This window comes from Rhinoderma darwinii, chromosome 1 (genome assembly GCF_050947455.1).
Source record: "Rhinoderma darwinii isolate aRhiDar2 chromosome 1, aRhiDar2.hap1, whole genome shotgun sequence".
Taxonomy (NCBI): Eukaryota; Metazoa; Chordata; class Amphibia; order Anura; family Rhinodermatidae; genus Rhinoderma; species Rhinoderma darwinii.
The window spans coordinates 366932626-366951206 of record NC_134687.1 but is presented as its reverse complement, the minus strand read 5'-3'; positions in this window follow the sequence as shown (position 1 = coordinate 366951206).

The window sequence follows — 18581 nt, the reverse complement described above, 5'->3', positions numbered from 1 at the left end:
ATATCATCGAAGCCGCACTCAAAAATAAAGACATTTATTCACCAGACATGGTCTGCAACGTTTCACCTTCTCAATGAAGGCATTTTCGAGCAATTAGTGATAGGTACATGTGAGTGTATATATAGGGGGCAAAGCCCAATCAATTAGTGTTACAAAAAAATCACAATTATACAAAAAAGACAAATTGTACAGAATATAAAATAACATATAAAAAACATATAGTGTACTTATAAGTGAAAGTTAGGACATGACATAAAAATATCAAATCTATACATCATGAATAATATAAAAAATCAGTGTATAAGTTAAGTAATCATAAGTGAAATAAATGATTAAAAACAGATACAGCTGGCACTCACCAAGCTAAATATAGATCACAATCATATGCATGTATACATTTTATAATGTCAAACTGCACATGTCTACAATATCGTGTGCTAATTGGTTCTACCTGAATATGTGATTAACCGTCATTGGAAAACACAGAATGCAACAGTGGAGGAACAGCACTGTATAATTTACATGTCTCACGCAGGCGCATTAGAGACCTCTAATTGCGTAGTGGCCATCTCGGAAGAGGGAAGATGCCCTCACCATCAGTATAGTATAATCAATAAGATTACCAAATAAAAACATCCTAGATGTTTAGATCGAAAGTTGAAAAAAATCATTATACATATTATACATACATATTATCCATCATACAGAAACTACAAGTGGTCAAACCAAATCAATGGTGATTTTATAACATGATGGGAGATAGGTAGCTAAATCCACAGGCTATTATGTCCTTAGGGACGTGGTGCACCCACATATATAATGAACGAGCACCCCGACCCTGGCATCCACTCCACCTCTACGTGAATCTATAATCCACAGAGAGATATATGGTGGTAGCCATTCCAGGATCTCAACATTGCCAATCGGGGAGAGTCATACCCCAATAATTTCCATAATCAGGTCTCCTACAGGGACCGAAAATGTAATGTTTAGTTATCACCACAGTGTCCAGTGGCCAATAGACACTATATCTCAATACAACAAACGAACATCATGCAGGATGTAAATTCAAAAGCTACATAATAAGAATACATATAATTACAAAAAATAACTTATATACTCTATGCCTCTATGACTGTTGCACTGTAATCCAAGGATATCACAAAAAGGTTTTTTTTAAATAATTATTTTTATTATCATCAAAACTTTATTATCATAAAACATACTAGCCGTAGCAAAAATATTCAGCATATAAAGATTAATATTTATAGCAAAAAAATTAGCATATGAGTCCAGAATTTCCTAGTTCGGAAGGTGAGAGTCCAGTCACGATATCAACGTATTGGTCTATTTAAGAAAAAAGAGAAGAAAATGTCAAAAACAGGTACATTTATCGTACACAATTGTTATATAAGAACTACCACAACTCCCATAAGCTTATGTATGATAATGTAAATGATATTTATTCTAAATGCTGAACCGAGGGCAAGGGGATCCAAACTAGATATCCTGTCCCAAATGGCAACTACCGCTATAGAAAAGAAGAGTATCCTGAATCAGCAATAGAAAAAAAGGAAAAAGAAGGAAAATCCTCTTATATCCTATAATTTTAATACATTTAAAGGGTATTCTACATTCAAACTATTAGGGTGTAAAGAATTTAATTTATTAATCCACTGTACCTGCAGCATGAGTTCTCTATTGCACCCCTTTTCAATGGTAGTGCACTGCCAATAATAGTGAATTTAAGTTGTTGGACCGTATGTCCAGCCTCCAGAAAATGCCTAGCTACAGGAAATTCCTTCTTCCTAGTCCGTATAGTCAAGTAAGGGCTGTTTTCCATGCTTGTCATGTGAGAGCTGTACTTTGATGAGTAAAGGTAATACTTTTGAACATCCAATTACACATAAAACTTACAGGATAAATTCTTTCTACACCTGCAAAAGTGATTTTGTTATTTATATACTCCAATGCCCTTGCAATTTAATTTACGTGGGCGAAACGACAACAGAGTGTCGATTAAGCAATCATAAGTCAACTATACAGACTAGGAAGGTAAAATGGGAAAAGGTTTTTTTTTTGTTTTTTTTAAACTTTTAATATTTTTTTATATATACATATATTAAAAAAAACTGTAATTATGTTTAACTTTTTTTTATTAGTCCCCCTAGGGGACTTGAACCAGTGATTGTTGGATATATACTGCAATACTAATGTATTGCAGTATATTGTTATTCTGACAGGCTCCTATTAAGCCCTGCCCCTGGCACAGGTTAATAGGAGCACAAAGATGGCAGACCCGGGGGCCTTCATTATAGCCATCGGCACCCCACGATCGCATCGCATGGGGAGCTGATGCAAGGTCACAGGGGGCAGATTCCCTGTTTCTAACAACTTAGCTGCCGCAGTCGCTATTGATTGTGGCTTCTAAGGGCTTAAAGGGAACCTGTCACCAGCATTTTAGCTATAAAGCCAGCAATACCTGGTGAAAGTGGGTGAAAAATCATTGTCATCTAAGCTATAAATATGTTCTAAGTAAGCTCTGTACCTTTAGTATTCAGTTTTTCAGTAGTCCCACGCCGTATGCAAATGAGAAGAAAAAGTAAAATCTTCATCCGAAAAGAGTCAGATTTTCATTCCTCCAGCGTCTCAGAGTGGACTCCACCTCCTTCTTTTTGATTGACAGCTCCTTAGCCAGTCAGGGCCGGACAGGTGGTGGCGGTGGGCGGGGTTAAGAAGCTGCATCCCAGAGGGAAAAATAATTACCATAAAAGGCGGTAAGAGTTTAAATGACTATATTTACCGATAGAGGAGGACTTCAAGAAAGAAGAGAACAGGAACGAACCCTGGACAGCTGCGGCCATTGAGGGGTCAGGCGAGTTTAACAGGTAATATGTTGATGACAGGATCCCTTTAAGCGTGAATTATCCTGTTAGTTACACTGAAGTGTCGGCTGTAACACACACGCTCGTCTATGGAGCGGGCTCAGCCACTGAGCCCGATCCATACTCCCCCACCCGATTTCATGAAGGGGATAAAACTTCTCATCTCCTGACAGGTACATTTAAATTTTTTGGGTGGAGTTACAAGGAACATCCTTGGTCTTTCAGTTCCTTCCATCCACTGATACACCCATACCCACAAACATGTCAATTTTAGCATACAAATACATGAGCTGCTGCATGGCAAGTTAGGCAATTTTTTTTTACCCTATGTTCATACTCTTCTGAAGTTCTTGTAGGCCTTATTGGAGCTGCAAAGGACAGCTTCAGATGGTATATAACTTCAGATATAGGAAGTGCTCCATGGGCTGACTGCACAGGGGTGCATAATGATAGAAAGAAATATACAGGAAGAGTGAAGGATGCTCCTTTATAGATTAGCAACAGTTCCAGTCTGCATCAATCTTACTGAATTGTAAAGGTGAAACATAAATATTAATATAGTATTTGGCTCAAACACAGAGGGACTTTTCTACAGTAATGCAGCTTTTAGGGTTCCAGTCCCAACAGGTTTACCCTTTACAGTCACAACTGGATGCTTTGTAGTATTTCTCTTTTTACTTCTATTAAACCCTTAAGGACACAGCCTGTTTTGGCCTTAGGCCTCATGCCCACTTTAGTTATTTTCTTCAGGGTTCTATCCGTTTTTTTAACTGGTAGCACCCTGACACATTCATTTCTATGGGGCCATGCACACTTCCGTTGTTTTGACGGTTCCATTTGTCGATTCCGTCAAAAGTAGTGCATCTCCCAGTGACCATTGAAGACTATGGGTCCGTCAAAAAAACGGACGGCACACGGAAGGCATCCATGTGCCGTCCGTTTTTCACGAATCTGTTGCTAAGCAACGGCAGGGCGTGCCAAAGTTCCCTGCATTCAACACACAAGATGGAATTGAACGGACCGTTTAAAACAGAAGACAAACGGCAGCACAGCATCCGTTTAAAACGGAACAACGGAACGGACACGGAGTGACAACGGAAACCACACGGATGTCACAACGGACACACGGATCCGTTTTAAAGGGATGTGAAAACGGTGAAGGATGTGTGCATGAGGCCTTAAGGACACAGCCAATTTTTTCAAATCTGACATGTGTCATGTTATGTGGTAATAACTTTGGAATGCTTTTATGTATCCAAGCGATTCTGAGATTGCTTTCTCATGACACATTTTACTTTATTTTAGTGGTAAAATTTGGTCGATATATTCAGTGTTTATTTGAAAATTTGCAAAAATTTGTATTTTTCTAAATACATGTATTTGCTTGTAAGACAGGTAGTAATACCATACAAAATAGTTACTAGTTAACATTTACCATATGTCTACTTTATCTTGCCATCATTTTTTAAAGTCCTTCATATTTCCAAGACTTAGAACCTTAGCAAAAATGTCTCACATTTTCAAGAAAATTTCAAAAGGCTATTTTTTCATGGACCAGTTCAGTTCTGAAGTGGCTTTGAGGGCCTTATATATTGGAAAGAATTAGCATTAGAATTAGAAGCCCCCCCCCCCCCCGCCCTTTTATCAAAAGAGGCGATGACGGCCTAAAATGGCTGAAAGTCGCAATTCTTACATTTTCTCCAGAGTCTTAAGAAAAGCTGCAGGATAATTGTTATTTCATGAGGAGTATCTTCTGGCCCCCAATAATGAAGTAGGTCTCCAGTTAATGTTGTGATTAGTTATAGTGACATTTCTGTATCACGGCCCCATTGCTATGCTGGTACGGTTTTTTGTTTTTGAAGATATATCTCTGGAAACCAAATCAGAACACCTTTATTGAGCTGACTTACTTGTGATTATTGCCACACAACAAGGATATCTCTTAACCCCTTAAGCTACATTTTTCCATTTTAACCTCTGCATTTCAGCAGTCATAACTTTTTTATTTTTTCATTGATGTGGCCTTGTTTTATGCGGGAGAAATCGTATTATTTTTTTTCATAGTTATTTTTACGGTGTGAATATAAGAAAAAGCGATTCTTGGCATCGCTTTTCTTGTTTATTTTTTATCCCATTCACGTTTCACGCTAAATAACCTGTTAGATTAATTCTTCAGGTTATTAAGGTCGTTTAGATACCTAATATGTGTAGGTTTTTTTTGTTTTATTTAGTGTAGGGGCAATCAAATATATTTTAATGTGAAAAAATGACTTTTTTGGGACTTTTTTTTTTATTAATTTATTTCTTTTGTTACTTTTTTTAAAAATCCTATTAAGGGATAACTTTATTTATAACGTTATTTTTTTTACTTGTAATGTATTAGCATACTCCTGTATGCTAATACATCATACTGTGTTACTATGACACAGGCTGGTATTAGGCTGGGTTCGCACACCCTATTTACGGACGTAATTCGGGCGTTTTAACCTCTAATTACGTCCGAAAATACGGCTCCAAAGCGTCGGCAAACATCTGCCCATTCATTTGAATGGGCTTTACGATGTTCTGTGCCGACGGTCATTTTTTTTACGCGCCGCTGTCAAAAGACAAAAAGACGCCCACGTCAAAGAAGTGCCTGTCACTTCTTGAGACGTAATTGGAGCCGTTTTCCATTGACTCCATGGAAAAACAGCTCCAAATACGTCCGTAATTGACGCAGCGAAACATGCCTGCACTTGACATTACGTCTGAAATTCCGGAGGTAATTTCTCCTGAAAACAGCTCCGTAATTTTAGCCGTAACAGAGGCTACCGTGTGAACATACCCTTAGGGTAGCACATAGTGTGCACGAACAGCTGGCTTACTGAACAGACAACCATGGGTCCTTTGTAGGTCCCCAGGGCTGACTTCAGAGGGATTCCGCGGTGTTTGATCACATCACCGGGTTTCCGATGACGAGATCAAAGCGGGTAGTTCCCTTTGATCTTGCCGCGGTCACGGACCGCGGCGATCAAAGGGTTAAACAGCTGGGGTCTGAATGTTTTCCGACCCCAGCTGTATTCAGCAGGCTGCTCTAAGATCAGGAGCTGTAAGTTACAGCTCCTGCTTAGAGGATGAGTGCTCACAGGAGCACACATCAGCCTCCTCTACAGCGACGCCAAAAGACGTCACTGTAGACTAAGGACATGCACCGCCTCCGCCAAAATACGGTGGGCGGTCATTAAGGAGTTAAAGGGCTTATCCGGGAAGGGAGCTTTCTTTCTTAGGGGCTGCAAATTAAATGAATTAAACAAAAAAGCAATACTTACCTATCCTTGCCCCCAAAGATCCAGCTTTGTCGCTCCAGCGGCAGTCCCGGTGCTTGTTTACATGCACGTAGCATGTAACCCCTGCAGCCAATCAGAGGGATCAGTGGGGCTCAATGGTGACAAATCGTATTTCTGGCATAATGCCATAAATCCAACATATGGCCGCTCTGTTCCACTGATTGGCTGCAGCGGTTAAATGCTACGTGCATATAAGCAAGCACCGGTACTGCCGCCAGGACAAATATAGGTAAGTATTGCTTTTATGTTTAATTCATTTCATTTGCAGCCGCTAAAAAAAAAAATCACTTTCCGGATAACCCCTTTAAATAACAGTTCGATTAGATTCTGTAATGACAGGGATAGGGAAACAGACAAGTGAGCCCTAATCTACCCGCCACTCAGTCCCTGCCTACTTGCAACGACCCGCCCTAGGCGACGGGGTACAACTGGGCGACGGTCCCTACACTCAGTAAGTGCACGACAGACAACCAGACAAGGAAACACAGAACAAAGGGAAACGGGGCAGTTGCCCACAGCAACACCGTGAGCAACAAGAGTAGTAAACGAGCCGAGTCAAACCAGGAGAGTACGAGGTTCCAAACGCAGGGTAGGAGAGTAGTGAACAAGCCGAGTCAAACCAGGAGTGTACGAGGTACCAAACGCAGAGCAGAAGAGCAGTCAGTAAGCCAGGGTCAATACGAAGCAGGGACAAGTAATTCAAGAAGCTGCAGCAGGGCCAGGAAACCAACAGAGAAGAATCACAAGCAAGGAGGAACAGGAAAGGCAGGTATAAATAGACAGAGGGCGGGAGCTAGCTCCATCTGGTCAGGCTGTGATAGGCTCTCCCACTCCTAAGCCTGCCATCCTGAGTGGTGGAAGATGGAGTCAGTCTCACAGACATAGAAGCAGGTGCAGACTGATTATCTATGGGCGTGGATACAGAAGCTGTGCCTGGCAGATCCTTAACAGTACCCCCCCCTTTTATGAGGGGCCACCGGACCCTTTCTAGATGAACCTGGTTTATTGGGTAAACGAAGGTGGAACCTCCTGACCAATACCCCAGTGTGAACATCCCGGGCGGGTACCCAAGTCCTCTCCTCAGGCCCGTATCCTCTCCAATGGACCAGGTACTGGAGGGAGCCTTGGACCATCTTGCTGTCCACAATCTTGGCCACCTCGAATTCTACCCCCTCAGGGGTGAGAACGGGGACAGGAGGTTTCCTCGAGGGAGCCAAGGATGGGGAGCAGCGTTTAAGGAGGGAGGCATGAAACACGTCGTGTACTCGAAAAGATGGGGGCAACTCCAGTCGGAAGGAGACAGGATTGAGGACTTCAATGACCTTGTACGGCCCTATAAACCGGGGAGCAAACTTCTTGGACGGGACTTTAAGGCGCAAGTTCTTTGACGATAGCCACACCAGATCCCCGACCATAAACAAGGGGTTAGCAGAACGTCTTCTATAGGCCTGAGTTTTTTGTATGCTCTGGGACGCCTCTAGGTTCTTCTGAACCTGGGACCAGACTGTGCACAGTTCCCGATGAACGACTTCTACCTCGGGATTGTTGGAACTACCAGGTGAAACGGAGGAGAACCGTGGATTAAACACAAAATTACAGAAAAAAGGGGAGACCCCTGACGAGTTACTGACCCGGTTATTGAGGGAAAATTCGGCGAGGGGAATGAATGAGACCCAATCATATTGACAGTCAGAGATAAAACACCTTAAATATTGTTCTAGAGACTGATTAGTCCTCTCGGTTTGGCCATTAGTTTCAGGATGGAAGGCAGAGGAGAAGGACAGATCAATCTCCAACTTTTTACAGAAGGCTCTCCAAAACAAAGAAACAAATTGTACCCCTCTGTCAGAAACAATATTGACAGGGACCCCATGGAGACGCAGGATGTGTTTGACAAACAAGGTAGCTAACGTCTTAGCATTGGGTAGTTTTTTGAGGGGCACAAAGTGGCACATCTTACTGAAGCGGTCTACTACAACCCACACCATCGACTTTCCCTGAGATGGAGGCAAATCGGTGATAAAATCCATGGAGATATGGGTCCAAGGTCTCTGGGGAATGGGCAAAGAACGAAGTAAGCACGCTGGTCGGGACCTGGGAGTCTTGGACCTAGCACAAACCTCACAAGCAGCGACGTAGGCCTTAACGTCTTTAGGCAACCCAGGCCACCAATAGTTTCTGGCAATGAGGTGCTTGGTACCCAGGATGCCTGGATGACCAGATAGTGCGGAGTCATGATTTTCCCTAAGTATCCTTAGCCGGAATTGCAGGGGAACAAACAGCTTGTTCTCAGGAAGGTTCCCGGGAGCTGAACCTTGATCAGCAGCAATTTCAGAGACTAAATCAGAATCAATAGAGGAAATTATTATACCTGGAGGCAAAATACAAGCAGGATCTTCCTCCGAAGGAGGGCTGGCCATGAAGCTACGCGACAGTGCATCAGCCTTAATATTTTTAGACCCAGCCCTATAGGTAACCAAAAAATTGAATCTGGTAAAAAAGTAACGCCCATCGAGCTTGTCTCGGGTTTAGCCTCCGGGCCGATTCTAGGAAAATCAGATTCTTGTGGTCAGTAAGGACCATTACCTGGTGCCTAGCCCCCTCTAGGAAGTGGCGCCACTCTTCAAATGCCCATTTAATGGCTAAGAGTTCGCGGTTGCCAATATCATAGTTACTCTCAGTAGGCGAAAACTTCCTGGAGAAGTAGGCACAGGGATGGAGATGGGTGAGGGACCTGGTACCCTGGGACAAGACAGCCCCCACTCCCACCTCGGACGCGTCAACCTCCACGATAAATGGCTCCATTTGGTTGGGCTGAAGCAACACCGGGGCCGAGATAAAGCACTTCTTAAGGGCCTCAAAAGCCTGGACAGCCTCAGGAGGCCAGTGGAGGAGATCAGCACCCTTGCGAGTGAGGTCCGTAAGAGGCTTAGCGATGACTGAGAAGTTAGCAATAAATCTCCTGTAATAATTAGCGAACCCCAAGAAGCACTGTAACGCCTTCAGGGAGGCTTGGACCCATTCCGCCACAGCCTGGACCTTGGCGGGGTCCATGCGGAATTCATGAGGAGTGAGGATTTGACCCAAAAATGGTATCTCCTGCACCCCAAACACACATTTTTCGGTCTTCGCAAACAGTTTGTTTTCCCGAAGGACCTGGAGCACCTTCCTGACATGCTCAATGTGGGAGGACCAGTCCTTGGAAAACACAAGTATGTCATCAAGGTACACTACAAGAAATACCCCCAGGTAATCTCTTAAAATCTCATTTATGAAATTCTAGAAGACCGCGGGAGCATTACACAACCCAAAGGGCATGACGAGGTATTCGAAATGACCTTCGGGCATGTTAAACACAGTCTTCCACTCATCCCCCTCTTTGATGCGGATAAGGTTATACGCCCCCCGTAGATCAAACTTAGAGAACCATTGGGCCCCCTGAACCTGATTAAAGAGATCAGGAATCAAAGGAAGGGGATACTGGTTCCTTACAGTGACCTTATTCAAGTTACGGTAGTCAATGCATGGCCTAAGACCACCATCCTTCTTCCCTATGAAGAAGAAGCCAGCACCTACCGGAGAAGTAGAGGGGCGAATGTAACCCTTGGCCAGGCATTCCTGGATATACTCTCTCATGGCTTCATGTTCGGGACAAGAGAGATTAAATATCCTACCCTTAGGGAGCTTAGCTCCTGGTACCAAATCGATAGCGCAATCGTATTCTCTATGAGGAGGTAACACTTCGGAGGCCTCCTTAGAGAAAACATCAGCAAAGTCCTGAACAAACTCAGGTAGCGTGTTCACCTCCTCAGGGGGAGAAATAGAATTAACAGAAAAACATGACGTCAAGCATTCATTACCCCATTTGGTAAGATCCCCAGTATTCCAGTCAAACGTGGGATTATGCAACTGCAACCAGGGAAGGCCTAAAACCAAATCGGACGATAATCCCTGCATCAACAGTACAGAGCACTGCTCCAAATGCATGGAGCCAACAAGGAGTTCAAAAACAGGGGTATGCTGTGTAAAATAACCATTAGCAAGAGGAGTGGAGTCGATACCCACTACCGGGACAGGTTTAGGCAAATCAATCAAAGGCATAGCTAGAGACATAGCAAATTCCACAGACATGATATTAGCAGACGACCCTAAATCCATGAAGGCACTGCCGGTAGCAGACCTACCACCAAAAGAGACCTGAAAGGGAAGCAAGATTTTATTACGTTTCATATTTAAGGAAAATACCTGTGCGCCCAAGTGACCTCCCCGATGATCACTTAGGCGCGGAAGTTTTCCGGCTGCTTATTCTTACGCCTAGGACAGGTGTTCACTTGATGCTTGTCATCCCCACAATAAAAGCAGAGACCATTCTTCCTGCGGAACTCTCTACGTTGTTGGGGTGACACGGAGGCCCTGAGTTGCATAGGTACCTCCGAGTCTTCCGTGGAAGAACGAAGCAGCGGAACCTCGGGAGGCATCATGGGGGAGTCTGAGGAGAAAACACATAAACGTTCACGTTGTCGTTCCCTGAGACGTCGGTCAAGTCGTACCGCTAAAGCCATAATCTGGTCTAGGGAGTCAGAAGAGGGATAGCTAACTAGCAGGTCTTTCAGGGCGTCCGACAGACCCAACCTAAACTGGCACCTTAAGGCAGGGTCATTCCACCGAGAAGCTACGCACCACTTCCTAAAGTCAGAGCAATACTCCTCTACAGGTCTCTTACCCTGACGTAAGGTCACCAGCTGACTCTCGGCAAAGGCAGTCCTGTCAGTCTCGTCATAAATGAGTCCGACAGCAGAAAAGAAAAGATCAACGGAGGAAAGTTCAGGGGCGTCAGGAGCCAAGGAGAAGGCCCATTCTTGGTTCCCTTCCTGGAGCCGGGACATAATTATACCCACCCTCTGGCTCTCAGAACCTGAGGAGTTGGCCTTTAAACGAAAATAGAGCCTACAAGTCTCCCGAAAGGAGAGAAATGTCTTCCGGTCCCCTGAGAACCGGTCAGGCAACTTGAGGTGGGGTTCAAGAGGTGAGGTGAGGGGCACTACCATGGTAGCATCAGGCTGGTTGACCCTCTGAGCCAGGGCCTGGACCTGTAGGGAGAGACCCTGCATTTGCTGAACCAGGGTCTCAAGGGGGTCCATAGTGGTGTGAGGGACCAGGGTAGAGTAGGTATATGTGCTTGTGATTATGTAATGACAGGGATAGGGAAACAGACAAGTGAGCCCTAATCTACCCACCACTCAGTCCCTGCCTACTTGCAACGACCCGCCCTAGGCGACGGGGTACAACTGGGCGACGGTCCCTACACTCAGTAAGTGCACGACAGACAACCAGACAAGGAAACACAGAACAAAGGGAAACGGGGCAGTTGCCCACGGCAACACCGTGAGCAACAAGAGTAGTAAACGAGCCGAGTTAAAAGAGGAGAGTACGAGGTGCTAAACGCAGAGCAGGAGAGTAGTGAACAAGCCGAGTCAAACCAGGAGTGTACGAGGTACCAAACGCAGAGCAGAAGAGTAGTCAGTAAGCCAGGGTCAATACGAAGCAGGGACAAGTAGTTCAAGAAGCTGCAGCAGGGCCAGGAAACCAACAGAGAAGAATCACAAGCAAGGATGAACAGGAAAAGCAGGTATAAATAGACAGAGGGCGGGAGCTAGCTCCGTCTGGCCAGGCTGTGATAGGCTCTCCCACTCCTAAGCCTGCCATCCTGAGTGGTGGAAGATGGAGTCAGTCTCACAGACATAGAAGCAGGTGCAGACTGATTATCTATGGGCGTGGATACAGAAGCTGTGCCTGGTAGATCCTTAACAGATTCAGTGTAAAAAATATTGCATTTATTTAAGTAACAAACACATAGAAAATACTTATTTTCTTAAAGGGGTTATCTGGGTTTTTTAAATTGATGGCCTATCCTTAGGATAGGCCATCAACATTGGATTGTCTGGGATCTGACCCTCGGCACCCCCGCTGATCACCTGTTTGAAGGGGTGTGGTGAATGGGACAGTGGTGCAATACCTTGCACGGCCGATACTAATATAACTCTGAAAATATAACAAAAAATACAGCTCTGACCTCTATAAAGATATATTAAGAAATTTATCAGAATAGTATTTTGGACCTAAAAAATGAAATAGTTTTTAACAGTGAACATTCACTTGAGGCCAGGCTAGGAGCTCTTTGGCCAGCAGTTATCTACAATTTATCCACAATAACATGTATGTATGTATGTATGTATGTATGTATGTATGTATGTATGTATGTATGTATGTACACTACCGTTCAAAAGTTTGGGGTCACCCACACAATTTTGTGTTTTCCATGAAAACTCACACTTCTATTTATCAAATGAGTTGCAAAATGACTAGAAAATATAGTCAAGACATTGACAGGGTTAGAAATAATGATTTTTATTTCAAATAATAATTTTCTCCTTCAAACGTTGCTTTCGTCAAACAATGCTCCATTTGCAGCAATTACAGCATTGCAGACCCTTGGCATTCTAGCTGTTAATTTGCTGAGGTAATCGGGAGAAATTTCACCCCATGCTTCCAGAAGCCCCTCCCACAAGTTGGATTGGCTTGATGGGCACTTCTTGCGTACCATACGGTCAAGCTGCTCCCACAACAGCTCTATGGGGTTGAGATCTGGTGATTGCGCTGGCCACTCCATTACAGATAGAATACCAGCTGCCTGCTTCTTCTCTAAATAGTTCTTGCATAATTTGGAGGTGTGCTTTGGGTCATTGTCCTGTTGTAGGATGAAATTGGCTCCAATCAAGCGCTGTCCACAGGGTATGGCATGGCATTGCAAAATGGAGTGATAGCCTTCCATATTCAAAATCCCTTTTACCTTGTACAAATCTCCCACTTTACCAGCACCAAAGCAACCCCAGACCATCACATTACCTCCACCATGCTTGACAGATGGCGTCAGGCACTCTTCCAGCATCTTTTCAGTTGTTCTGCGTCTCACAAATGTTCTTCTGTGTGATCCAAACACCTCAAACTTCGATTCGTCTGTCCATAACACTTTTTTCCAATCTTCCTCTGTCCAATGTCTGTGTGCTTTTGCCCATATTAATCTTTTCCTTTTATTAGCCAGTCTCAGATATGGCTTTTTCTTTGCCTCTCTGCCCCGAAGGCCAGCATCCCGGAGTCGCCTCTTCACTGTAGACGTTGACACTGGCGTTTTGCGGGTACTATTTAATGAAGCTGCCAGTTGAGGACCTGTGAGGCGTCTATTTCTCAAACTAGAGACTAATGTACTTGTCTTGTTGCTCAGTTGTGCAGCGGGGCCTCCCACTTCTCTTTCTACTCTGGTTAGAGCCTGATTGTGCTGTCCTCTGAAGGGAGTAGTACACACTGTTGTAGGAAATCTTCAGTTTCTTGGCAATTTCTCGCATGGAATAGCCTTCATTTCTAAGAACAAGAATAGACTGTCGAGTTTCACATGAAAGCTCTCTTTTTCTAGCCATTTTGAGAGTTTAATCGAACCCACAAATGTAATGCTCCAGATTCTCAACTAGCTCAAAGGAAGGTCAGTTTTATAGCTCCTCTAAACAGCAAAACTGTTTACAGCGGTGCTAACATAATTGCACAAGGGTTTTCAAGTGTTTTCTAATCATCCATTAGCCTTCTAACACAGTTAGCAAACACAATGTACCATTAGAACACTGGAGTGATGGTTGCTGGAAATGGTCCTCTATACACCTATGTAAATATTGCATTAAAAACCAGACGTTTGCAGCTAGAATAGTCATTTAGCACATTAACAATGTATAGAGTGTATTTCTGATTAATTTAATGTTATCTTCATTGAAAAAAACTGTGCTTTTCTTGCAAAAATAAGGAAATTTCTAAGTGACCCTAAACTTTTGAACGGTAGTGTATGTATGTATGTATGTATGTATGTATGTATGAAAGGTATCTTATTAGGTAGACTGTCAATTATGTGTTCATTGTTATAAACTTGCTAGTATCTTTATTGTATACTGTGTGTTAATCATTGCATTTTTCCTTTTTTAATAGAACCTTATTGAAACATTCAGGAAACATGCATTATGTAAAAACAGCTTTCTTAAATTAGTTAACTGAAACGGAATATACACATATTATTTGGAAATCACATTTCATAAAAATAGGATAATTGCCTTTAATAGCTTGATTTAGGTTCCAAATGAACACTGTGCATGATTTGAATATTTAAAGGTAATTGTGTTTTCTTTGCAATTACAACATGCTATTATGGCAAAGTTAAATGAACAAGGTTTCCTCTCCCTTACATAGAAAATATATTATTTTTCTCTAGATGTTTTGTGAGAGATTTTCCATTTAGCATTTACAAATATAAGCTTACTAAAAAATAAGTGATCCTAGGAAAACAAAGAATACAACCCAGGCGTGGGTAACCCATTGATAACGATTGACAGGTCGATCACAAAAGGGGACCAGGAGTCAATCAGTTCTGCAGATTAAAGTTTATTCTGCAGTACTGACTGAACACTGTCCGGGTTTCGTGCTGCTCACGTACACGTTGATGCACTGACGCTGCAGCAAAAGAACTTGGAAAGGGACCGGGCTCCACTGCTGTAGTGTCAGTACACATCATCCGGCTCTATAGAAGCCTGCACTGCACCACCATTCACAAGATGGAATAAGAGTTAGGTGAGTATTGAATTCATTTTTTTTGTCCCAGCCCTTTGCTACAAAAAATTTTTGTGGGTATTATGGGGGAGCACTATTACTAATGGGGGAACTCTGTGGAGCACTATTTCTTATGGGGGCACGCTGGAAGAGCATTATTACAATAGAAGGCACAATGGGAAGCAGTGTGCAGGAGTACTATAACTAATCTGGGGAATGTGGGGGAGCACTATTACTAATTAGGTCACTTGTCGGGGAGAACTCTTACTAATGGCTGTACTGTGCGGGGGCATTATTACTATTGGGATGACTATTAATAATGGGAGCACTATGGGGAGAACTAATGGAGGTAATCTGAAGGAGCATTATTACAATTGAGAGCATTATGGGGCTCGGTTACTAATGAGGGCACTGTGGGGAGCACTTTAACCAATGGGGCACTGTGGGGGAGTAGTTTTACAAATTGGGCACTGTGGGGGAGCATTATTACTATGGTGGAGTACTATTACTATTGAGGGCACTATGGTAATCACTGTTACTAATAGGGCACTCTGGGCTAGCATTACTATTATTATTATTGGGGGCCACTATTACATATGGGGCGCTCTGTATAGCATTATTATTAATGGGGGCACTCTGGAGAATTACTACAATTGAGGGAACTATGGGGGCACTGTGGGGGAGCATATTTACTAATGTGGCACTTTGGGGGAGCATTATTACAATTGAGGGAACTCTTGGGGATACTGTTACTAAGGAGGGAACTGTGGTGAGTACTATTACTAAGGGGGTACTGTGGGGGAGCTCTATTACTAATGAGGGCACTGTGGGTGAACATTAGTACTATGGGGGAGTACTATTACTATTGAGGGCACTGTTACTAATGAGGACACTGGGCTAGAGTTTTTAATATTGGGGCACTATTATTAATTGGGCACTCTGGAGGAGCATAATGACATTTCATAGCACTGTGAGGGAGCCCTTTTTCTAATGGGGCAATGTGTGGGAGCATTATTACTATGGTAGGAATTTTTACTAATAGGGCTCCCCGTGGGAGCATTACTACTAATGGGTTGCGAGAGTGAGGAGAATAATTAAAAAGTGTGTAAAACACCACCAGTGAGTCACTGGGTGAAATAGTTGTCTATTCTGCCTATGAACGATCAGTGCTGTATTCTACTGTATGTTCTGCAGCAATAAATGCAATTTAAAAATTAATATCCCTGCAGGGATGATCTCGTATAAGATCCTAGCAACATCCCTAATAACTTACACATCATTCCTCCCATGAACATGTTATAACTTGGTACCAAGTAGATCTCAAGACACTGCCAAATTACAACAGTAGATCTCCAGCTCGTTAAGATTGCCTACTCCTGACGTAAACTGTTATCAATGTACATAATATCTATTTATTAAAATTACTAATATTATAATAATACAAATCAAATCAAAATATGTATTCTGGTATTACAGACACAATACACAGTCTATGTATGCCTTTAGCCTATTGTCTTTAGTGTTCATTTTCTTCCTAAACACAAAATGAACTCCTTAATGAAACGGCCAATTTACGTTTTTTTCACTTAATTTTTTTCCTCCCCGCCTTCCAGAAGCCATAACTTTTAATTTTTTCGTCGATACAGCCGTATGAGGGCTTGTTTTTTGCGGGACAAGTTGTAGTTTTTCATGCCACTATTTAATGTACTGTATAATGTACTGGGAAACTGAAAAAATATATATTTTTGGGTGAAATGGGCAAAAAACAGCCATTTTTGGGGGGATTTCGTTTTCACGGCATTCATTGTGTGGTAAAAATGAGATGTTAACTTTAATCTATGGTTGATACAATTACGGCAATACCAAATTTATAATATTTTTATGTTTTACCATTTTTATAAATATAGAACTATTTGTTAACAAAAAAATTGTTTGGTGTTACCACATTCTGAGCCAAAACTTTTTTATTTTTCCGTCAATTGAGCATTATGAGGGCTTATTTTTTGGAGGCAAGCTGTAGTTTTATTGGTACCATTTTGGGGTACATGCGGCTTTTTGATCACTTTTTATTTTATTTTTTGGGAGAAAATGTGAACAAAAAACACCAATTTAGGCGGTTTAAAAAAAAATTGGGGCGTTTTTTTTATGGCGTTCACCAAGAAGGTTAAATAACATTATATTGTAATAGTTTGGACTTTTACGAAGGCGGTGATTACCAATTATGTTAACATTTATTTATCATTTCTTTAGGGAAAAAATAGTATTATTTCTTAAATTTTTCATTAGTCCCATTAAGGGATTTGAACCTGCGATCATTAGATCGCTGGTTTTATACACTGCAATACTAATGTATTGCAGTGCGTTGTTATAGGCTTCTGTTAAGCCCTGCCAGAGGCAGTGCTTAACAGAGGCAGACCTGGAGGCCTTCATTTCTAACGGCTTAGATGCTGCGGTCGCTATTGACCACGGCATCTAAGTGGTTAAACGGCCAGGAACAGCGCTATCACTGTATCTGGCCATTAGTGCAGGGTGTTTAACTCTAATAAACAGCTGTCAACTGCAACATATGGTTCTCGCTCAGCGCGTAAGCCCGCTCCATACTACACCCCCCTTACCAGGATGTACCTGCACGTCCTGGTGCGTTAAGGGGTTAAGTAACTTTCTGAATGGTCTTCATAAAAAATATTGTACCATTTTACTGCTGTAGAGTCTGTTTAATTCCTTTACATAGCTGGTTGTCCTGCTGTTTCTTACATAGATCAAACAGCACACTGCTCCTGGCTGTGTCGGCTCTCTCTACTCTCCCCCTCTCTTTTCTCAGTGTTAGAGATAGCAGCAGGGAGGTGGAGGAGGTTGTACACTGCAGATCAGAGTGTGGAGACAAAGGGAATCGTCTAGGTCATCATGTAGGGCAGATCACACAGGCTGTACTGAATCAGAGTGTAGATAGGGAGGATAGCACACAATGGGAGGGGATTAATTACACACAGGCTGTGTATCATTATAAAAAGAGAGCACTTATAGAGTGTGAAGGGGGAAGGGGAAAATTACATACTCCTCAGCATCAGTGTGTACCACCACAATGAAAAAGAGATGCCTCCTAGGCTGGAGGAACAGTAACCACTACAGGAATGAAACAGCGCTGATGCATGAGAGCTAGTGAGGGTAGCAGCAGCATCTGAATTCACAGAACTCAAATACAGCATGTATTACACACCTCCCAACTTTCAAGAATCGCAAACCGGGACATCCGATGCGGTGCATGTAGCACAGTGCGGCATTTTTTTTTAAGCCACACCTCTAACCCCCATACATGCCCCCATAGATGCCCCCATAGAGTATAAAGCCAACACAGATAACCCCATGCAGTACAATGCCCCCACAGATGTCCCCATACAGTATAATGCTCACACAGATGCTCCTATACAGTAAAATGCCCACACAAATTCCACCATACAGCATAATGCCCCCATAGCTGCCCAATACTGTATAATGCCTCCATAGATGCCCCATACAGTATAATGCCCACACAGATGTCCCCATACAGAATAATGCCTACAAAGATGCCCCCTTACAGTATAATGCTCCCCATAGCTTCCCCATACAGTATAATACCCACACAGATGCCCCATACAGTATAATGCCCAAACAAATTCCCCCATAGAGTATTAAGCCCCCATAGATGCCCCTATAGAGTATAATGCCCCCAAACAGTATAATGCACCAT